The sequence below is a fragment of the Phalacrocorax aristotelis genome, chromosome 24 (assembly GCF_949628215.1).
Source record: "Phalacrocorax aristotelis chromosome 24, bGulAri2.1, whole genome shotgun sequence".
In the NCBI taxonomy this organism is placed as follows: domain Eukaryota; kingdom Metazoa; phylum Chordata; class Aves; order Suliformes; family Phalacrocoracidae; genus Phalacrocorax; species Phalacrocorax aristotelis.
This window is the reverse complement of record NC_134299.1, coordinates 1,008,752-1,031,796: the sequence shown is the minus strand read 5'-3', so window position 1 is coordinate 1,031,796 and position 23,045 is coordinate 1,008,752.

Sequence of the window (23,045 nt, the reverse complement as noted above, 5' to 3'; positions counted from 1 at the left end):
ACTGAGGGGAACTGGGACGTACTGGGATGTGCTGGGAGGGAACTGTGAAGTACTGGGATGTACTTAGAGGGAACTGGGATGTACTGGGAGGGAACTGTGAAGTACTGGGATGTACTGGGATGGAACTGGCATGTACTGGGAGGTAACTGCTGTGTACTGGGAAGGAATTGGGAGGGAACTGGTATGTACTGGGAGTGAACTGGGAGGGAACTGGAATGTAGTAGGATGTACTGGGAGGGAACTGGGACGGACTGGGAGGGAACTGGGATGTACTGGGAGGAAACTGGAATTTCTCAGTTGACACCCACTTCCCTCCCAGTGCCTCTCAGTATATCCCAGTTTCCTCCCAGTATATCCCAGTTTCCTCCCAGTACATCCCAGTAAATCCCAGGTTGCTCCCAGTACATCCCAGTACATCGCAGTACATTCCAGTTCCGTTCCTGTACATCCCAATACATCCCTGTTCCATGCCAGTACATCCCAGTTTCCTACCAGTTCATCCCCGTACATCCCAATTCCCTCCCGGTTCGCTACCACTTCTTTCCCAGTGCCTCCCAATACATCCCAGTACATCCCAGTTCCCTCCCAGTACATCCCAGGTCCCTCCCAGTACTGGGAGGGAGCTGGGATGTACTGGGAGGCACTACAATGTGCGGGGATGCCCTGGGATGTACTGTGGAGGAACTAGGATGTACAGGCTTGTACTGGGTTGTACCGGGTGGAACTGGCAGGGATTTGGGATGTACCAGGATCTGCTGGGATGTACTGGGATGTAACTGTTATGTACTGGGAGTGAACTGGTAGGGAACTGGGACGTACTCGTAGGGAACTGGGATGTACTGGGATGTACTGGGAGGTAACTGTTGTGTACTGGGAGCGAACTGGGAGGGAACTGGGATGTACTGGGAGGGAACTGGGATGTACTGTGAGGACACTGGGATGTACTGTTATGTACTGGGAGGCAAGTGTTATGTACTGAGGGGAACTGGGACGTACTGGGACGTGCTGGGAGGGAACTATGAAGTATTGGGATGTACTGGGAGGGAACTGGGAGGGAACTGTGAAGTACTGGGATGTACTTAGAGGGAACTGGGATGTACTGGGAGGGAACTGGGATGTACTGGGTGGAAAGTGTTGGGAATTGGGATTTACTGGGAGGGAACTGGTATGTACTGGGAGGGAACTGGGATGTACTGGGATGTAATGGGACGGAACTGGGATGTAATGGGACGGAACTGGGAAAGAAGTGGTAGTGAACTGGGAGGGAACTGGGACGTACTGGTAGGGAACTGGGATATACTGGGAGTGAACTGTGAAGTACTGGGATGTACTTATCGGGAAGTGGGAGGGAACTTGGATGTAGTGGGAGGGAACTGGGATTTACTTGGAGGAAAGTGGCATGTACTGGGCTGTACTGGAATGGATCTGGGAGTGAACTGTGTGTGAACTGTGAGGGAACTGGGATGTACTGTGAGGGAACTGGGACGGACTGGGACGGACTGGGAGGGAACTGGGATGTACTGGGAGGGAACTGGGATGTACTGGGATGTACTGGGACAGACTGGGAGGGATCTGGGATGTACCGGGAGGGATCTGGGATGTACTGGGATGCACTAGTAGGTAACTGGGTTGTACTGGGAGGAAACTGGAATGTCCCAGTTGACACCCACTTCCCTCCCAGTGCCTCCCAGTATATCCCAGTTTCCTCCCAGTACATCCCAGTAAATCCCAGTTTGCTCCCAGTACATCCCAGTACATCGCAGTACATTCCAGTTCCGTTCCTGTACATCCCAATACATCCCCGTTCCATGCCAGTACATCCCAGTTCCCTACCAGTTCATCCCCGTACATCCCAATTCCCTCCCGGTTCACTACCACTTCTTTCCCAGTTCCATCCCATTACATCCCAGTTCCGTCCCATTACATCCCAGTACATCCGAGTTCCCTCCCAGTACATCCCAAGTCCTTCCCAGTACTGGGAGGGACCTGGGATGTACTGGGAGGCACTACAATGTGCGGGGATGCCCTGGGATGTACTGTGGAGGAACTAGGATGTACAGGCTTGTACTGGGTTGTACCGGGTGGAACTGGCAGGGATTTGGGATGTACCAGGATCTACTGGGATGTACTGGGATGTACTGGGAGGTAACTGTTGTGTACTGGGAGTGAACTGGGAGGGAGCTGGGATGTACTGGGAGGCACTACAATGTGCGGGGATGCCCTGGGATGTACTGTGGAGGAACTAGGATGTACAGGCTTGTACTGGGTTGTACCGGGTGGAACTGGCAGGGATTTGGGATGTACCAGGATGTACTGGGATGTACTGGGAGGTAACTGTTATGTACTGGGAGTGAAGTGGTAGGGAACTGGGACGTACTGGTAGGGAACTGGGATGTACTGGGAGGGAACTGGGACGTACTGTGAGGACACTGGGATGTACTGTTATGTACTGGGAGGGAAGTGTTATGTACTGAGGGGAACTGGTGCGTACTGGGATGTACTGGGATGGAACTGTGAAGTACGGGGATGTGCTGGGAGTGAACTGGGAGGGAAGTGGTATGTAGTAGGATGTACTGGGAGGGAACTGGGATGTACTGGGCTGCACTGGTAGGGAACTGGGATGTACTGGGAGGAAAGTGGAATGTCCCAGTTGACACCCACTTCCCTCCCAGTTTCCTCCCAGTATATCCCAGTTTCCTCCCAGTATATCCCAGTTTCCTCCCAGTACATCCCAGTAAATCCCAGCTCGCTGCCAGTACATCCCAATACATCGCTGTACATTCCAGTTCTGTTCCTGTACATCCCAATACATCCCCGTTCCATGCCAGTAGATCCCAGTTTCCTACCAGTTCATCCCCGTACATCCCAATTCCCTCCCGGTTCACTACCACTTCTTTCCCAGTTCCGTCCCATTACATCCCAGTTCCGTCCCATTACATCCCAGTACATCCCAGTACATCCCAGGTCCCTCCCAGTACTGGGAGGGAACTGGGATGTACTGGGAGGCACTACAATGTGCGGGGATGCCCTGGGATGTACTGTGGAGGAACTAGGATGTACAGGCTTGTACTGGGTTGTACCGGGTGGAACTGGCAGGGATTTGGGATGTACCAGGATCTACTGGGATGTACTGGGATGTACTGGGAGGTAACTGTTATGTACTGGGAAGGAACAGGGAGGGAACTGGGATGTACTGGTAGGGAACTGGGACGTACTGTGGGGACACTGGGATGTACTGTTATGTACTGGGAGGGAAGTGTTATGTACTGAGGGGAACTGGGACGTACTGGGATGTACTGGGAGGGAACTGGGAGGGAACTGGTATGTAGTAGGATGTACTGGGTGGGAACTGGGATGTACCAGGATGTACTGGGATGTACTCGGAGGGAACTGGGATGTACTGGGAGGGAACTGGGATGTACTGGGACATACTGGCAGGGAACTGGGATGTACTGGGAGGGGATTGGGACGGACTGGGAGGGAACTGGGATGTACTGGGCTGCACTGGTAGGGAACTGGGATGTACTGGGAGGAAACTGGAATGTCCCAGTTGACACCCACTTCCCTCCCAGTTTCCTCCCAGTATATCCCAGTTTCCTCCCAGTACATCCCAGTAAATCCCAGCTCGCTCCCAGTACATCCCAGTACATCGCAGTACATTCCAGTTCCATTCCTGTACATCCCAATACATCCCCGTTCCATGCCAGTACATCCCAGTTTCCTACCAGTTCATCCCCGTACATCCCAATTCCCTCCCGGTTCACTACCACTTCTTTCCCAGTGCCTCCCAATACATCCCAGTTCCGTCCCATTACATCCCAGTACATCCCAGTTCCCTCCCAGTACGTCCCAGTTCCCTCCCAGTACATCCCAGTTCCCTCCCAGTACTGGGAGGGACCTGGGATGTACTGGGAGGCACTACAATGTGCGGGGATGCCCAGGGATGTACCGTGGAGGAACTAGGATGTACAGGCTTGTACTGGGTTGTACCGGGTGGAACTGGCATGGATTTGGGATGTACCAGGATCTACTGGGATGTACTGGGATGTACTGGGAGGTATCTGTTAGGTACTGGGAGGGAACTGGGAGGGAACTGGGATGTACTGGGACGGACTGGGAGGGAACTAGGACGGACTGGGATGTACTGGGAGGGAACTGGGATGTACTGGGAGGAAACTGGAATGTCCCAGTTGACAGCCACTTTCCTCCCAGTTTCCTCCCAGTATATCCCAGTTTCCTCCCAGTACATCCCAGTAAATCCCAGTTTGCTCCCAGTACATCGCAGTACATTCCAGTTCCGTTCCTGTACATCCCAATACATCCCCGTTCCATGCCAGTACATCCCAGTTCCCTACCAGTTCATCCCCGTACATCCCAATTCCCTCCCGGTTCGCTACCACTTCTTTCCCAGTTCCATCCCAATACATCCCAGTTCCGTCCCATTACATCCCAGTACATCCCAGGTCCCTCCCAGTACATCCCAGGTCCCTCCCAGTACATCCCAGGTCCCTCCCAGTACATCCCAGGTCCCTCCCAGTACTGGGAGGGAACTGGGATGTACTGGGAGGCACTACAATGTGCGGGGATGCCCTGGGATGTACTGTGGAGGAACTAGGATGTACAGGCTTGTACTGGGTTGTACCGGGTGGAACTGGCAGGGATTTGGGATGTACCAGGATCTACTGGGATGTACTGGGATGTACTGGGATGTACTGGGATGTACTGGGAGGTAACTGTTATGTACTGGGAGGGAACTGGGACGTACTGGTAGGGAACTGGGATGTACTGGGAGGGAACTGGGACGTACTGTGAGGACACTGGGATGTACTGTTATGTACTGGGAGGGAAGTGTTATGTACAGAGGGGAACTGGTGCGTACTGGGATGTACTGGGTTGGAACTGTGAAGTACGGGGATGTACTGGGAGGGAACTGGTATGTAGTAGGATGTACTGGGTGGGAACTGGGATGTACCAGGATGTACCGGGATGTACTGGGAGGGAACTGGTATGTACTGGGAGGGAACTGGGATGTAGTGGGAGGGAACTGGGAGGGAACTGGTATGTACTGGGAGGGAACTGGGATGTACTGGGACATACTGGCAGGGAACTGGGATGTACTGGGAGGGGATTGGGATGTACTGGGAGGGAACTTGGATGTATTGGGAGGGAAGTGTTATGTACCAAGGGGGAACTGGGACGTACGGGATGTAGTGGGAGTGAACTGTGAAGTACTGGGATGTACTTAGAGGGAACTGGGACGTACTGGGAGGGAACTTTGAAGTACTGGGATGTACTTAGAGGAAACTGGGAGGCAACAGGCATGTACTGGGATGTACTGGAATGGAACTGGGAGTGAACTGTGTGTGAACTGGGAGGGAACTGGGATGTACTGTGAGGGAACTGGGATGTACTGGGATGTACTGGGAGGGACTGGGAGGGATCTGGGATGTACTGGGCTGCACTGGTAGGGAACTGGGATGTACTGGGAGGAAACTGGAATGTCCCAGTTGACACCCACTTTCCTCCCAGTTTCCTCCCACTTTCGTCCCAGTTTCCTCCCACTTTCCTCCCAGTTTCCTCCCAGTATATCCCAGTTTCCTCCCAGTACATCCCAGTAAATCCCAGCTCGCTCCCAGTACATCCCAGTACATTCCAGTTCCATTCCTGTACATCCCAATACATCCCCGTTCCATGCCAGTACATCCCAGTTTCCTACCAGTTCATCCCCGTACATCCCAATTCCCTCCCGGTTCACTACCACTTCTTTCCCAGTGCCTCCCAATACATCCCAGTTCCGTCCCATTACATCCCAGTACATCCCAGTTCCCTCCCAGTACGTCCCAGTTCCCTCCCAGTACGTCCCAGTTCCCTCCCAGTACATCCCAGGTCCCTCCCAGTACTGGGAGGGATCTGGGATGTACTGGGAGGCACTACAATGTGCGGGGATGCCCTGGGATGTACTGTGGAGGAACTAGGATGTACAGGCTTGTACTGGGTTGTACCGGGTGGAACTGGCAGGGATTTGGGATGTACCAGGATCTCCTGGGATGTACTGGGATGTACTGGGAGGTAACTGTTGTGTACTGGGAGTGAACTGGGAGGGAACTGGGATGTACTGGGAGGGAACTGGGATGTACTGTGAGGACACTGGGATGTACTGGTATGTACTGGGAGGGAAGTGTTATGTACTGAGGGGAACTGGGACGTACTGGGACGTGCTGGGAGGGAACTATGAAGTATTGGGATGTACTTAGAGGGAACTGGGATGTACTGGGAGGGACCTGGGAGGGAACTGGGAGGGAACTGTGAAGTACTGGGATGTACTTAGAGGGAACTGGGATGTACTGGGAGGGAACTGGGATGTACTGGGTGGAAAGTGTTGGTAATTGGGATTTACTGGGAGGGAACTGGGATGGACTGGGAGGGAACTGGGATGTAGTGGGACATACTGGGAGGGAACTGGGATGTACTGGGGTGTACTGGGAGGGAACTGTTATGTACCGAGGGGGAAGTGGGATGTACTGGGAGTGAACTGTGAAGTACTGGGATGTACTTAGAGGGAAGTGGGAGGGAACTTGGATGTAGTGGGAGGGAACTGGGATTTACTTGGAGGAAAGTGGCATGTACTGGGATGTACTGGAATGGAACTGGGATGTACTGGGAGGGAACTGGGATGTACTGGGACGGACTGGGACGGACTGGGAGGGAACTGGGATGTACTGGGAGGGATCTGGGATGTACTGGGCTGCACTGGTAGGGAACTGGGATGTACTGGGAGGAATCTGGAATGTCCCAGTTGACACCCACTTCCCTCCCAGTGCCTCCCAGTATATCCCAGTTTCCTCCCAGTACATCCCAGTAAATCCCAGCTCGCTCCCAGTACATCCCAGTACATCGCAGTACATTCCAGTTCCATTCCTGTACATCCCAATACATCCCCATTCCATGCCAGTACATCCCAGTTTCCTACCAGTTCATCCCCGTACATCCCAATTCCCTCCCGGTTCACTACCACTTCTTTCCCAGTGCCTCCCAATACATCCCAGTTCCGTCCCATTACATCCCAGTACATCCCAGTTCCCTCCCAGTACGTCCCAGTTCCCTCCCAGTACATCCCAGTTCCCTCCCAGTACTGGGAGGGAACTGGGATGTACTGGGAGGCACTACAATGTGCGGGGATGTCCTGGGATGTACTGTGGAGGAACTAGGATGTACAGGCTTGTACTGGGTTGTACCGGGTGGAACTGGCAGGGATTTGGGATGTACCAGGATCTACTGGGATGTACTGGGAGGTAACTGTTATGTACTGGGAAGGAACAGGGAGGGAACTGGGATGTACTGGTAGGGAACTGGGATGTACTGGGAGGGAACTGGGACGTACTGTGAGGACACTGGGATGTACTGGTATGTACTGGGAGGGAAGTGTTATGTACAGAGGGGAACTGGGACGTACTGGGATGTACTGGGAGGGAACTGTGAAGTACTGGGATGTACTGGGAGTGAACTGGGAGGGAACTGGTATGTAGTAGGATGTACTGGGAGGGAACTGGGATGTACCAGGATGTACTGGGATGTACTGGGAGGGAACTGGTATGTACTGGGAGGGAACTGGGATGTACTGGGATGTAGTGGGAGGGAACTGGGAGGGAACTGGGATGTACTGGGAGGGAACTGGGATGTACTGGGACATACTGGCAGGGAACTGGGATGTACTGGGAGGGGATTGGGACGGACTGGGAGGGGACTGGGATGTACTGGGCTGCACTGGTAGGGAACTGGGATGTACTGGGAGGAAACTGGAATGTCCCAGTTGACACCCACTTCCCTCCCAATGCCTCCCAGTATATCCCAGTTTCCTCCCAGTATATCTCAGTTTCCTCCCAGTACATCCCAGTAAATCCCAGCTCGCTGCCAGTACATGCCAATACATCGCTGTACATTCCAGTTCTGTTCCTGTACATCCCAATACATCCCCGTTCCATGCCAGTACATCCCAGTTTCCTACCAGTTCATCCCCGTACATCCCAATTCCCTCCCGGTTCACTACCACTTCTTTCCCAGTGCCTCCCAATACATCCCTGTTCCGTCCCATTACATCCCAGTACATCCCAGTTCCCTCCCAGTACGTCCCAGGTCCCTCCCAGTACATCCTAGTTCCCTCCCAGTACTGGGAGGGACCTGGGATGTACTGGGAGGCACTACAATGTGCGGGGATGCCCAGGGATGTACCGTGGAGGAACTAGGATGTACAGGCTTGTACTGGGTTGTACCGGGTGGAACTGGCAGGGATTTGGGATGTACCAGGATCTACTGGGATGTACTGGGATGTACTGGGAGGTATCTGTTAGGTACTGGGAGGGAACTGGGAGGGAACTGGGATGTACTGGGACGGACTGGGAGGGAACTGGGACGGACTGGTAGGGAACTGGGATGTACTGGGATGTAATGGGACGTACTGTGAGGACACTGGGATGTACTGTTATGTACTGGGAGGGAAGTGTTATGTACAGAGGGGAACTGGTGCGTACTGGGATGTACTCGGATGGAACTGTGAAGTACTGGGATGTACTGGGAGTGAACTGGGAGGGAACTGGTATGTAGTAGGATGTACTGGGTGGGAACTGGGATGTACCAGGATGTACTGGGATGTACTGGGAGGGAACTGGTATGTACTGAGAGGGAACTGGGATGTAGTGGGAGGGAACTGGGAGGGAACTGGTATGTACTGGGAGGGAAGTGGTATGTACTGGGAGGGAACTGGGATGTACTGGGACATACTGGCAGGGAACTGGGATGTACTGGGAGGGGATTGGGATGTACTGGGAGGGAACTTGGATGTATTGGGAGGGAAGTGTTATGTACCAAGGGGGAACTGGGACGTACTGGGATGTAGTGGGAGTGAACTGTGAAGTACTGGGATGTACTTAGAGGGAACTGGGATGTACTTAGAGGAACTTTGAAGTACTGGGATGTACTTAGAGGAAACTGGGAGGCAACAGGCATGTACTGGGATGTACTGGAATGGAACTGGGAGTGAACTGGGAGGGAACTGGGATGTACTGTGAGGGAACTGGGATGTACTGGGATGTACTGGGAGGGACTGGGAGGGATCTGGGATGTACTGGGCTGCACTGGTAGGGAACTGGGATGTACTGGGAGGAAACTGGAATGTCCCAGTTGACACCCACTTTCCTCCCAGTTTCCTCCCAGTATATCCCAGTTTCCTCCCAGTATATCCCAGTTTCCTCCCAGTACATCCCAGTAAATCCCAGCTCGCTGCCAGTACATCCCAATACATGGCTGTACATTCCAGTTCTGTTCCTGTACATCCCAATACATCCCCGTTCCATGCCAGTACATCCCAGTTTCCTGCCAGTTCATCCCCGTACATCCCAATTCCCTCCCGGTTCACTACCACTTCTTTCCCAGTGCCTCCCAATACATCCCAGTTCCGTCCCATTACATCCCAGTACATCCCAGTTCCCTCCCAGTACGTCCCAGTTCCCTCCCAGTACATCCCAGGTTCCTCCCAGTACTGGGAGGGAACTGGGATGTACTGGGAGGCACTACAATGTGCGGGGATGCCCTGGGATGTACTGTGGAGGAACTAGGATGTACAGGCTTGTACTGGGTTGTACCGGGTGGAACTGGCAGGGATTTGGGATGTACCAGGATCTACTGGGATGTACTGGGAGGTAACTGTTATGTACTGGGAAGGAACAGGGAGGGAACTGGGATGTACTGGTAGGGAACTGGGATGTACTGGGAGGGAACGGGGACGTACTGTGAGGACACTGGGATGTACTGGTATGTACTGGGAGGGAAGTGTTATGTACTGAGGGGAACTGGGACGTACTGGGATGTACTGGGAGGGAACTGTGAAGTACTGGGATGTACTGGGAGTGAACTGGGAGGGAACTGGTATGTAGTAGGATGTACTGGGTGGGAACTGGGATGTACTGGGAGGAAACTGGAATGTCCCAGTTGATACCCACTTCCCTCCCAGTTTCCTCCCAGTATATCCCAGTTTCCTCCCAGTATATCCCAGTTTCCTCCCAGTACATCCCAGTAAATCCCAGTTCGCTCCCAGTACATCCCAATACATCGCCGTACATTCCAGTTCCGTTCCTGTACATCCCAATACATCCCCGTTCCATTCCAGTACATCCCAGTTTCCTACCAGTTCATCCCCGTACATCCCAATTCCCTCCCGGTTCACTACCACTTCTTTCCCAGTGCCTCCCAATACATCCCAGTTCCGTCCCATTACATCCCAGTACATCCCCGTTCCATGCCAGTACATCCCAGTTCCCTCCCAGTACATCCCAGGTCCCTCCCAGTTCACTCCCAGTACACAACAGTTACCTCCCAGTACATCCCAGTTCCCTCCCAGTACGTCCCAGTTCCCTCCCAGTACATCCCAGGTCCCTCCCAGTACTGGGAGGGAACTGGGATGTACTGGGAGGCACTACAATGTGCGGGGATGCCCAGGGATGTACTGTGGAGGAACTAGGATGTACAGGCTTGTACTGGGTTGTACCGGGTGGAACTGGCAGGGATTTGGGATGTACCAGGATCTACTGGGATGTACTGGGATGTACTGGGAGGTAACTGTTGTGTACTGGGAGTGAACTGGGAGGGAACTGGGATGTACTGTGAGGACACTGGGATGTACTGGTATGTACTAGGAGGGAAGTGTTATGTACTGAGGGGAACTGGGACGTACTGGGATGTGCTGGGAGGGAACTGTGAAGTACTGGGATGTACTTAGAGGGAACTGGAATGTACTGGGAGTGAACTGGGAGGGAACTGTGAAGTACTGGGATGTACTTAGAGGGAACTGGGATGTACTGGGAGGGAACTGGGATGTACTGGGTGGAAAGTGTTGGGAATTGGGATTTACTGGGAGGGAACTGGGATGGACTGGGAGGGAACTGGGATGTAGTGGGACATACTCGGATGGAACTGGGATGTACTGGGAGGGGTGTACTGGGAGGGAACTGTTATGTACCGAAGGGGAACTGGGATGTACTGGGAGGGAACTGTGAAGTACTGGGATGTACTTAGAGGGAAGTGGGAGGGAACTTGGATGTAGTGGGAGGGAACTGGGATTTACTTGGAGGAAAGTGGCATGTACTGGGATGTACTGGAATGGAACTGGGAGTGAACTGTGTGTGAACTGTGAGGGAACTAGGATGTACTGTGAGGGAACTGGGATGTACTGGGATGTACTGGGACGGACTGGGAGGGAACTGGGATGTACTGGGAGGGATCTGGGATGTACTGGGCTGCACTGGTAGGGAACTGGGATGTACTGGGAGGAAACTGGAATGTCCCAGTTGACACCCACTTCCCTCCCAGTGCCTCCCAGTATATCCCAGTTTCCTCCCAGTACATCCCAGTAAATCCCAGTTTGCTCCCAGTACATCGCAGTACATTCCAGTTCCGTTCCTGTACATCCCAATACACCCCCGTTCCATGCCAGTACATCCCAGTTCCCTACCAGTTCATCCCCGTACATCCCAATTCCCTCCCAGTTCACTACCACTTCTTTCCCAGTTCCGTCCCATTACATCCCAGTTCCGTCCCATTACATCCCAGTACGTCCCAGTTCCCTCCCAGTACGTCCCAGTTCCCTCCCAGTACATCCCAGTTCCCTCCCAGTACTCGGAGGGAACTGGGATGTACTGGGAGGCACTACAATGTGCGGGGATGCCCTGGGATGTACTGTGGAGGAACTAGGATGTACAGGCTTGTACTGGGTTGTACCGGGTGGAACTAGCAGGGATTTGGGATGTACCAGGATCTACTGGGATGTACTGGGATGTACTGGGAGGTAACTGTTATGTACTGGGAGTGAACTGGGAGGGAACTGGAACGTACTGGTAGGGAACTGGGATGTACTGGGAGGGAACTGGGACGTACTGTGAGGACACTGGGATGTACTGTTATGTACTGGGAGGGAAGTGTTATGTACAGAGGGGAACTGGTGCGTACTGGGATGTACTGGGATTGAACTGTGAAGTACGGGGATGTACTGGGAGTGAACTGGGAGGGAACTGGTATGTAGTAGGATGTACTGGGTGGGAACTGGGATGTACCAGGATGTACTGGTATGTACTGGGAGGGAACTGGTATGTACTGGGAGGGAACTGGGATGTAGTGGGAGGGAACTGGGAGGGAACTGGATGTACTGGGAGGGAACTTGTATGTACTGGGAGGGAACTGGGATGTACTGGGACATACTGGCAGGGAACTGGGATGTACTGGGAGGGGATTGGGATGTACTGGGAGGGAACTTGGATGTATTGGGAGGGAAGTGTTATGTACCAAGGGGGAACTGGGACGTACTGGGATGTAGTGGGAGTGAACTGTGAAGTACTGGGATGTACTTAGAGGGAACTGGGATGTACTGGGAGGGAACTTTGAAGTACTGGGATGTACTTAGAGGAAACTGGGAGGCAACAGGCATGTACTGGGATGTACTGGAATGGAACTGGGAGTGAACTGTGTGTGAACTGGGAGGGAACTGGGATGTACTGTGAGGGAACTGGGATGTACTGGGATGTACTGGGAGGGACTGGGAGGGATCTGGGATGTACTGGGCTGCACTGGGAGGGAACTGGGATGTACTGGGAGGAAACTGGAATGTCCCAGTTGACACCCACTTTCCTCCCAGTTTCCTCCCAGTATATCCCAGTTTCCTCCCAGTACATCCCAGTAAATCCCAGCTCGCTCCCAGTACATCCCAGTACATCGCAGTACATTCCAGTTCCATTCCTGTACATCCCAATACATCCCCATTCCATGCCAGTACATCCCAGTTTCCTACCAGTTCATCCCCGTACATCCCAATTCCCTCCCGGTTCACTACCACTTCTTTCCCAGTGCCTCCCAATACATCCCAGTTCCGTCCCATTACATCCCAGTACATCCCAGTTCCCTCCCAGTACGTCCCAGTTCCCTCCCAGTACATCCCAGTAAATCCCAGCTCGCTGCCAGTACATGCCAATACATCGCTGTACATTCCAGTTCTGTTCCTGTACATCCCAATACATCCCCGTTCCATGCCAGTACATCCCAGTTCCCTACCAGTTCATCCCCGTACATCCCAATTCCCTCCCGGTTCACTACCACTTCTTTCCCAGTGCCTCCCAATACATCCCAGTTCCGTCCCATTACATCCCAGTACATCCCAGTTCCCTCCCAGTACGTCCCAGTTCCCTCCCAGTACGTCCCAGTTCCCTCCCAGTACATCCCAGGTTCCTCCCAGTACTGGGAGGGAACTGGGATGTACTGGGAGGCACTACAATGTGCGGGGATGCCCTGGGATGTACTGTGGAGGAACTAGGATGTACAGGCTTGTACTGGGTTGTACCGGGTGGAACTGGCAGGGATTTGGGATGTACTGGGATGTACTGGGAGGTAACTGTTGTGTACTGGGAGTGAACTGGGAGGGAACTGGGATGTACTGGGAGGGAACTGGGATGTACTGTGAGGACACTGGGATGTACTGGTATGTACTGGGAGGGAAGTGTTATGTACTGAGGGGAACTGGGACGTACTGGGACGAGCTGGGAGGGAACTATGAAGTATTGGGATGTACTCAGAGGGAACTGGGATGTACTGGGAGGGACCTGGGAGTGAACTGGGAGGGAACTGTGAAGTACTGGGATGTACTTAGAGGGAACTTGGATGTACTGGGAGGGAACTGGGATGTACTGGGTGGAAAGTGTTGGGAATTGGGATTTACTGGGAGGGAACTGGGATGGACTGGGAGGGAACTGGGATGTAGTGGGACATACTGGGAGGGAACTGGGATGTACTGGGGTGTACTGGGAGGGAACTGTTATGTACCGAGGGGGAAGTGGGATGTACTGGGAGTGAACTGTGAAGTACTGGGATGTACTTAGAGGGAAGTGGGAGGGAACTTGGATGTAGTGGGAGGGAACTGGGATTTACTTGGAGGAAAGTGGCATGTACTGGGATGTACTGGAATGGAACTGGGAGTGAACTGTGTGTGAACTGTGAGGGAACTGGGATGTACTGTGAGGGAACTGGGATGTACTGGGATGTACTGGGACGGACTGGGAGGGAACTGGGATGTACTGGGAGGGATCTGGGATGTACTGGGCTGCACTGGTAGGGAACTGGGATGTACTGGGAAGAATCTGGAATGTCCCAGTTGACACCCACTTCCCTCCCAGTTTCCTCCCAGTATATCCCAGTTTCCTCCCAGTACATCCCAGTAAATCCCAGCTCGCTGCCAGTACATGCCAATACATCGCTGTACATTCCAGTTCCGTTCCTGTACATCCCAATACACCCCCGTTCCATTCCAGTACATCCCAGTTCCCTACCAGTTCATCCCCGTACATCCCAATTCCCTCCCAGTTCACTACCACTTCTTTCCCAGTTCCGTCCCATTACATCCCAGTTCCGTCCCATTACATCCCAGTACATCCCAGTTCCCTCCCAGTACATCCCAAGTCCCTCCCAGTACATCCCAGGTCCCTCCCAGTACTGGGGGGAACTGGGATGTACTGGGAGGCACTACAATGTGCGGGGATGCCCTGGGATGTACTGTGGAGGAACTAGGATGTACAGGCTTGTACTGGGTTGTACCGGGTGGAACTGGCAGGGATTTGGGATGTACCAGGATCTACTGGGATGTACTGGGATGTACTGGGAGGTAACTGTTGTGTACTGGGAGTGAACTGGGAGGGAACTGGGATGTACTGTGAGGACACTGGGATGTACTGGTATGTACTGGGAGGGAAGTGTTATGTACTGAGGGGAACTGGGACGTACTGGGACGTGCTGGGAGGGAACTATGAAGTATTGGGATGTACTTAGAGGGAACTGGGATGTACTGGGAGGGACCTGGGAGTGAACTGGGAGGGAACTGTGAAGTACTGGGATGTACTTAGAGGGAACTGGGATGTACTGGGAGGGAACTGGGATGTACTGGGTGGAAAGTGTTGGGAATTGGGATTTAGTGGGAGGGAACTGGGATGGACTGGGAGGGAACTGGGATGTAGTGGGACATACTGGGAGGGAACTGGGATGTACTGGGAGGGGTGTACTGGGAGGGAACTGTTATGTACCGAAGGGGAACTGGGATGTACTGGGAGGGAACTGTGAAGTACTGGGATGTACTTAGAGGGAAGTGGGAGGGAACTTGGATGTAGTGGGAGGGAACTGGGATTTACTTGGAGGAAAGTGGCATGTACTGGGATGTACTGGAATGGAACTGGGAGTGAACTGTGTGTGAACTGTGAGGGAACTGGGATGTACTGTGAGGGAACTGGGATGTACTGGGATGTACTGGGACGGACTGGGAGGGAACTGGGATGTACTGGGAGGGATCTGGGATGTACTGGGCTGCACTGGTAGGGAACTGGGATGTACTGGGAGGAAACTGGAATGTCCCAGTTGACACCCACTTCCCTCCCAGTGCCTCCCAGTATATCCCAGTTTCCTCCCAGTACATCCCAGTAAATCCCAGTTTGCTCCCAGTACATCGCAGTACATTCCAGTTCCGTTCCTGTACATCCCAATACACCCCCGTTCCATGCCAGTACATCCCAGTTCCCTACCAGTTCATCCCCGTACATCCCAATTCCCTCCCAGTTCACTACCACTTCTTTCCCAGTTCCGTCCCATTACATCCCAGTTCCGTCCCATTACATCCCAGTACATCCCAATTCCCTCCCAGTACATCCCAGGTCCCTCCCAGTACATCCCAGGTCCCTCCCAGTACTGGGAGGGAACTGGGATGTACTGGGAGGCACTACAATGTGCGGGAATGCCCTGGGATGTACCGTGGAGGAACTAGGATGTACAGGCTTGTACTGGGTTGTACCGGGTGGAACTAGCAGGGATTTGGGATGTACCAGGATCTACTGGGATGTACTGGGAGGTAACTGTTATGTACTGGGAGTGAACTGGGAGGGAACTGGGACGTACTGGTAGGGAACTGGGATGTACTGGGAGGGAACTGGGACGTACTGTGAGGACACTGGGATGTACTGTTATGTACTGGGAGGGAAGTGTTATGTACAGAGGGGAACTGGTGCGTACTGGGATGTACTGGGAGGGAACTGTGAAGTACTGGGATGTACTGGGAGTGAACTGGTAGGGAACTGGTATGTAGTAGGATGTACTGGGTGGGAACTGGGATGTACCAGGATGTACTGGTATGTACTGGGAGGGAACTGGTATGTACTGGGAGGGAACTGGGATGTAGTGGGAGGGAACTGGGAGGGAACTGGTATGTACTGGGAGGGAACTGGGATGTACTGGGACATACTGGCAGGGAACTGGGATGTACTGGGAGGGGATTGGGATGTACTGGGAGGGAACTTGGATGTATTGGGAGGGAAGTGTTATGTACCAAGGGGGAACTGGGACGTACTGGGATGTAGTGGGAGTGAACTGTGAAGTACTGGGATGTACTTAGAGGAAACTGGGAGGCAACAGGCATGTACTGGGATGTACTGGAATGGAACTGGGAGTGAACTGTGTGTGAACTGGGAGGGAACTGGGATGTACTGTGAGGGAACTGGGATGTACTGGGATGTTCTGGGAGGGACTGGGAGGGATCTGGGATGTACTGGGCTGCACTGGTAGGGAACTGGGATGTACTGGGAGGAAACTGGAATGTCCCAGTTGACACCCACTTTCCTCCCAGTTTCCTCCCAGTATATCCCAGTTTCCTCCCAGTACATCCCAGTAAATCCCAGTTTGCTCCCAGTACATCCCAGTACATCGCTGTACATTCCAGTTCCATTCCTGTACATCCCAATACATCCCCATTCCATGCCAGTACATCCCAGTTTCCTACCAGTTCATCCCCGTACATCCCAATTCCCTCCCGGTTCACTACCACTTCTTTCCCAGTGCCTCCCAATACATCCCAGTTCCGTCCCATTACATCCCAGTACATCCCAGTTCCCTCCCAGTACGTCCCAGTTCCCTCCCAGTACATCCCAGGTCCCTCCCAGTACTGGGAGGGAACTGGGATGTACTGGGAGGCACTACAATGTGCGGGGATGCCCTGGGATGTACTGTGGAGGAACTAGGATGTACAGGCTTGTACTGGGTTGTACCGGGTGGAACTGGCAGGGATTTGGGATGTACCAGGATCTACTGGGATGTACTGGGAGGTAACTGTTATGTACTGGGAAGGAACAGGGAGGGAACTGGGATGTACTGGGAGGGAACTGGGACGTACTGTGAGGACACTGGGATGTACTGGTATGTACTGGGAGGGAAGTGTTATGTACTGAGGGGAACTGGGACGTACTGGGATGTACTGGGAGGGAACTGTGAAGTACTGGGATGTACTGGGAGTGAACTGGGAGGGAACTGGTATGTAGTAGGATGTACTGGGTGGGAACTGGGATGTACCAGGATGTACTGGGATGTACTGGGAGGGAACTGGTATGTACTGGGAGGGAACTGGGATGTACTGGGATGTAGTGGGAGGGAACTGGGAGGGAACTGGGATGTACTGGGAGGGAACTGGTATGTACTGGGAGGGAACTGGGATGTACTGGGATGTAGTGGGAGGGAACTGGGAGGGAACTGGGATGTACTGTGAGGGAACTGGGATGTACTGTGAGGACACTGGGATGTACTGGTATGTACTGGGAGGGAAGTGTTATGTACTGAGGGGAACTGGGACGTACTGGGACGAGCTGGGAGGGAACTATGAAGTATTGGGATGTACTCAGAGGGAACTGGGATGTACTGGGAGGGACCTGGGAGTGAACTGGGAGGGAACTGTGAAGTACTGGGATGTACTTAGAGGGAACTTGGATGTACTGGGAGGGAACTGGGATGTACTGGGTGGAAAGTGTTGGGAATTGGGATTTACTGGGAGGGAACTGGGATGGACTGGGAGGGAACTGGGATGTAGTGGGACATACTGGGAGGGAACTGGGATGTACTGGGGTGTACTGGGAGGGAACTGTTATGTACCGAGGGGGAAGTGGGATGTACTGGGAGTGAACTGTGAAGTACTGGGATGTACTTAGAGGGAAGTGGGAGGGAACTTGGATGTACTGGGAGGGAACTGGGATGTACTGGGTGGAAAGTGTTGGGAATTGGGATTTACTGGGAGGGAACTGGGATGGACTGGGAGGGAACTGGGATGTAGTGGGACATACTGGGAGGGAACTGGGATGTACTGGGGTGTACTGGGAGGGAACTGTTATGTACCGAGGGGGAAGTGGGATGTACTGGGAGTGAACTGTGAAGTACTGGGATGTACTTAGAGGGAAGTGGGAGGGAACTTGGATGTAGTGGGAGGGAACTGGGATTTACTTGGAGGAAAGTGGCATGTACTGGGATGTACTGGAATGGAACTGGGAGTGAACTGTGTGTGAACTGTGAGGGAACTGGGATGTACTGTGAGGGAACTGGGATGTACTGGGATGTACTGGGACGGACTGGGAGGGAACTGGGATGTACTGGGAGGGATCTGGGATGTACTGGGCTGCACTGGTAGGGAACTGGGATGTACTGGGAAGAATCTGGAATGTCCCAGTTGACACCCACTTCCCTCCCAGTTTCCTCCCAGTATATCCCAGTTTCCTCCCAGTACATCCCAGTAAATCCCAGCTCGCTGCCAGTACATGCCAATACATCGCTGTACATTCCAGTTCCGTTCCTGTACATCCCAATACACCCCCGTTCCATTCCAGTACATCCCAGTTCCCTACCAGTTCATCCCCGTACATCCCAATTCCCTCCCAGTTCACTACCACTTCTTTCCCAGTTCCGTCCCATTACATCCCAGTTCCGTCCCATTACATCCCAGTACATCCCAGTTCCCTCCCAGTACATCCCAAGTCCCTCCCAGTACATCCCAGGTCCCTCCCAGTACTGGGGGGAACTGGGATGTACTGGGAGGCACTACAATGTGCGGGGATGCCCTGGGATGTACTGTGGAGGAACTAGGATGTACAGGCTTGTACTGGGTTGTACCGGGTGGAACTGGCAGGGATTTGGGATGTACCAGGATCTACTGGGATGTACTGGGATGTACTGGGAGGTAACTGTTGTGTACTGGGAGTGAACTGGGAGGGAACTGGGATGTACTGTGAGGACACTGGGATGTACTGGTATGTACTGGGAGGGAAGTGTTATGTACTGAGGGGAACTGGGACGTACTGGGACGTGCTGGGAGGGAACTATGAAGTATTGGGATGTACTTAGAGGGAACTGGGATGTACTGGGAGGGACCTGGGAGTGAACTGGGAGGGAACTGTGAAGTACTGGGATGTACTTAGAGGGAACTGGGATGTACTGGGAGGGAACTGGGATGTACTGGGTGGAAAGTGTTGGGAATTGGGATTTAGTGGGAGGGAACTGGGATGGACTGGGAGGGAACTGGGATGTAGTGGGACATACTGGGAGGGAACTGGGATGTACTGGGAGGGGTGTACTGGGAGGGAACTGTTATGTACCGAAGGGGAACTGGGATGTACTGGGAGGGAACTGTGAAGTACTGGGATGTACTTAGAGGGAAGTGGGAGGGAACTTGGATGTAGTGGGAGGGAACTGGGATTTACTTGGAGGAAAGTGGCATGTACTGGGATGTACTGGAATGGAACTGGGAGTGAACTGTGTGTGAACTGTGAGGGAACTGGGATGTACTGTGAGGGAACTGGGATGTACTGGGATGTACTGGGACGGACTGGGAGGGAACTGGGATGTACTGGGAGGGATCTGGGATGTACTGGGCTGCACTGGTAGGGAACTGGGATGTACTGGGAGGAAACTGGAATGTCCCAGTTGACACCCACTTTCCTCCCAGTTTCCTCCCAGTATATCCCAGTTTCCTCCCAGTACATCCCAGTAAATCCCAGTTTGCTCCCAGTACATCGCTGTACATTCCAGTTCCATTCCTGTACATCCCAATACACCCCCGTTCCATGCCAGTACATCCCAGTTTCCTACCAGTTCATCCCCGTACATCCCAATTCCCTCCCAGTTCACTACCACTTCTTTCCCAGTGCCTCCCAATACATCCCAGTTCCGTCCCATTACATCCCAGTACATCCCAGTTCCCTCCCAGTACGTCCCAGTTCCCTCCCAGTACATCCCAGGTCCCTCCCAGTACTGGGAGGGAACTGGGATGTACTGGGAGGCACTACAATGTGCGGGGATGCCCTGGGATGTACTGTGGAGGAACTAGGATGTACAGGCTTGTACTGGGTTGTACCGGGTGGAACTGGCAGGGATTTGGGATGTACCAGGATCTACTGGGATGTACTGGGAGGTAACTGTTATGTACTGGGAAGGAACAGGGAGGGAACTGGGATGTACTGGGAGGGAACTGGGACGTACTGTGAGGACACTGGGATGTACTGGTATGTACTGGGAGGGAAGTGTTATGTACTGAGGGGAACTGGGACGTACTGGGATGTACTGGGAGGGAACTGTGAAGTACTGGGATGTACTGGGAGTGAACTGGGAGGGAACTGGTATGTAGTAGGATGTACTGGGTGGGAACTGGGATGTACCAGGATGTACTGGGATGTACTGGGAGGGAACTGGTATGTACTGGGAGGGAACTGGGATGTACTGGGATGTAGTGGGAGGGAACTTGGATGGAACTGGGATGTACTGGGAGGGAACTGGTATGTACTGGGAGGGAACTGGGATGTACTGGGATGTAGTGGGAGGGAACTGGGAGGGAACTGGGATGTACTGTGAGGGAACTGGGATGTACTGGGAGGGACTGGGAGGGATCTGGGATGTACTGGGCTGCACTGGTAGGGAACTGGGATGTACTGGGAGGAAACTGGAATGTCCCAGTTGACACCCACTTCCCTCCCAGTTTCCTCCCAGTATATCCCAGTTTCCTCCCAGTATATCCCAGTTTCCTCCCAGTACATCCCAGTAAATCCCAGCTCGCTCCCAGTACATCCCAATACATGGCTGTACATTCCAGTTCTGTTCCTGTACATCCCAATACATCCCCGTTCCATGCCAGTACATCCCAGTTCCCTACCAGTTCATCCCCGTACATCCCAATTCCCTCCCGGTTCACTACCACTTCTTTCCCAGTGCCTCCCAATACATCCCAGTTCCGTCCCATTACATCCCAGTACATCCCAGTTCCCTCCCAGTACATCCCAGGTCCCTCCCAGTACTGGGAGGGACCTGGGATGTACTGGGAGGCACTACAATGTGCGGGGATGCCCTGGGATGTACTGTGGGGGAACTAGGATGTACAGGCTTGTACTGGGTTGTACCGGGTGGAACTGGCAGGGATTTGGGATGTACCAGGATCTACTGGGATGTACTGGGATGTACTGGGAGGTAACTGTTGTGTACTGGGAGTGAACTGGGAGGGAACTGGGATGTACTTGGAGGGAAATGGGAGAGAACTGAGATGTACTGGAGGGAACTGGGATGTATTGGGATATCCTGGAGGGAACTGGAATGGACTAAGAGGGAACTAGGACGCACTGGTCGGAAACAGGGACGGAACTGGGATGTACTGGGACGTACTGGGAGGGAACTGGGACGTACTGGGAGGTAACTGTTGTGTACTGGGAGTGAACTGGGAGGGAACTGGTATGTAGTAGGATGTACTGGGAGGGAACTGGGATGTACTGGGACGGACTGGGAGGGAACTGGGACGGACTGGGATGCACTGGTAGGGAACTGGGATGTACTGGGAGGAAACTGGAATGTCCCAGTTGACACCCACTTTCCTCCCAGTTTCCTCCCAGTATATCCCAGTTTCCTCCCAGTACATCCCAGTAAATCCCAGTTCGCTCCCAGTACATCGCAGTACATTCCAGTTCCGTTCCTGTACATCCCAATACACCCCCGTTCCATGCCAGTACATCCCAGTTTCCTACCAGTTCATCCCCGTACATCCCAATTCCCTCCCGGTTCACTACCACTTCTTTCCCAGTGCCTCCCAATACATCCCAGTTCCGTCCCATTACATCCCAGTACATCCCAGTTCCCTCCCAGTACGTCCCAGTTCCCTCCCAGTACATCCCAGGTCCCTCCCAGTACTGGGAGGGAACTGGGATGTACTGGGAGGCACTACAATGTGCGGGGATGCCCTGGGATGTACTGTGGAGGAACTAGGATGTACAGGCTTGTACTGGGTTGTACCGGGTGGAACTGGCAGGGATTTGGGATGTACCAGGATCTACTGGGATGTACTGGGATGTACTGGGAGGTAACTGTTATGTACTGGGAGGGAACAGGGAGGGAACTGGGATGTACTGGTAGGGAACTGGGATGTACTGGGAGGGAAATGGGACGTACTGTGAGGACACTGGGATGTACTGTTATGTACTGGGAGGGAAGTGTTATGTACAGAGGGGAACTGGTGCGTACTGGGATGTACTGCGAGGGAACTGTGAAGTACTGGGATGTACTGGGAGTGAACTGGGAGGGAACTGGTATGTAGTAGGATGTACTGGGTGGGAACTGGGATGTACCAGGATGTACTGGGATGTACTGGGAGGGAACTGGTATGTACTGGGAGGGAACTGGGATGTAGTGGGAGGGAACTGGGAGGGAACTGGGATGTACTGGGAGGGAACTGGTATGTACTGGCAGGGAACTGGGATGTACTGGGACATACTGGCAGGGAACTGGGATGTACTGGGAGGGGATTGGGATGTACTGGGAGGGAACTTGGATGTATTGGGAGGGAAGTGTTATGTACCAAGGGGGAACTGGGACGTACTGGGATGTAGTGGGAGTGAACTGTGAAGTACTGGGATGTACTTAGAGGGAACTGGGATGTACTGGGAGGGAACTTTGAAGTACTGGGATGTACTTAGAGGAAACTGGGAGGCAACAGGCATGTACTGGGATGTACTGGAATGGAACTGGGAATGAACTGTGTGTGAACTGGGAGGGAACTGGGATGTACTGTGAGGGAACTGGGATGTACTGGGATGTACTGGGAGGGACTGGGAGGGATCTGGGATGTACTGGGCTGCACTGGTAGGGAACTGGGATGTACTGGGAGGAAACTGGAATGTCCCAGTTGACAC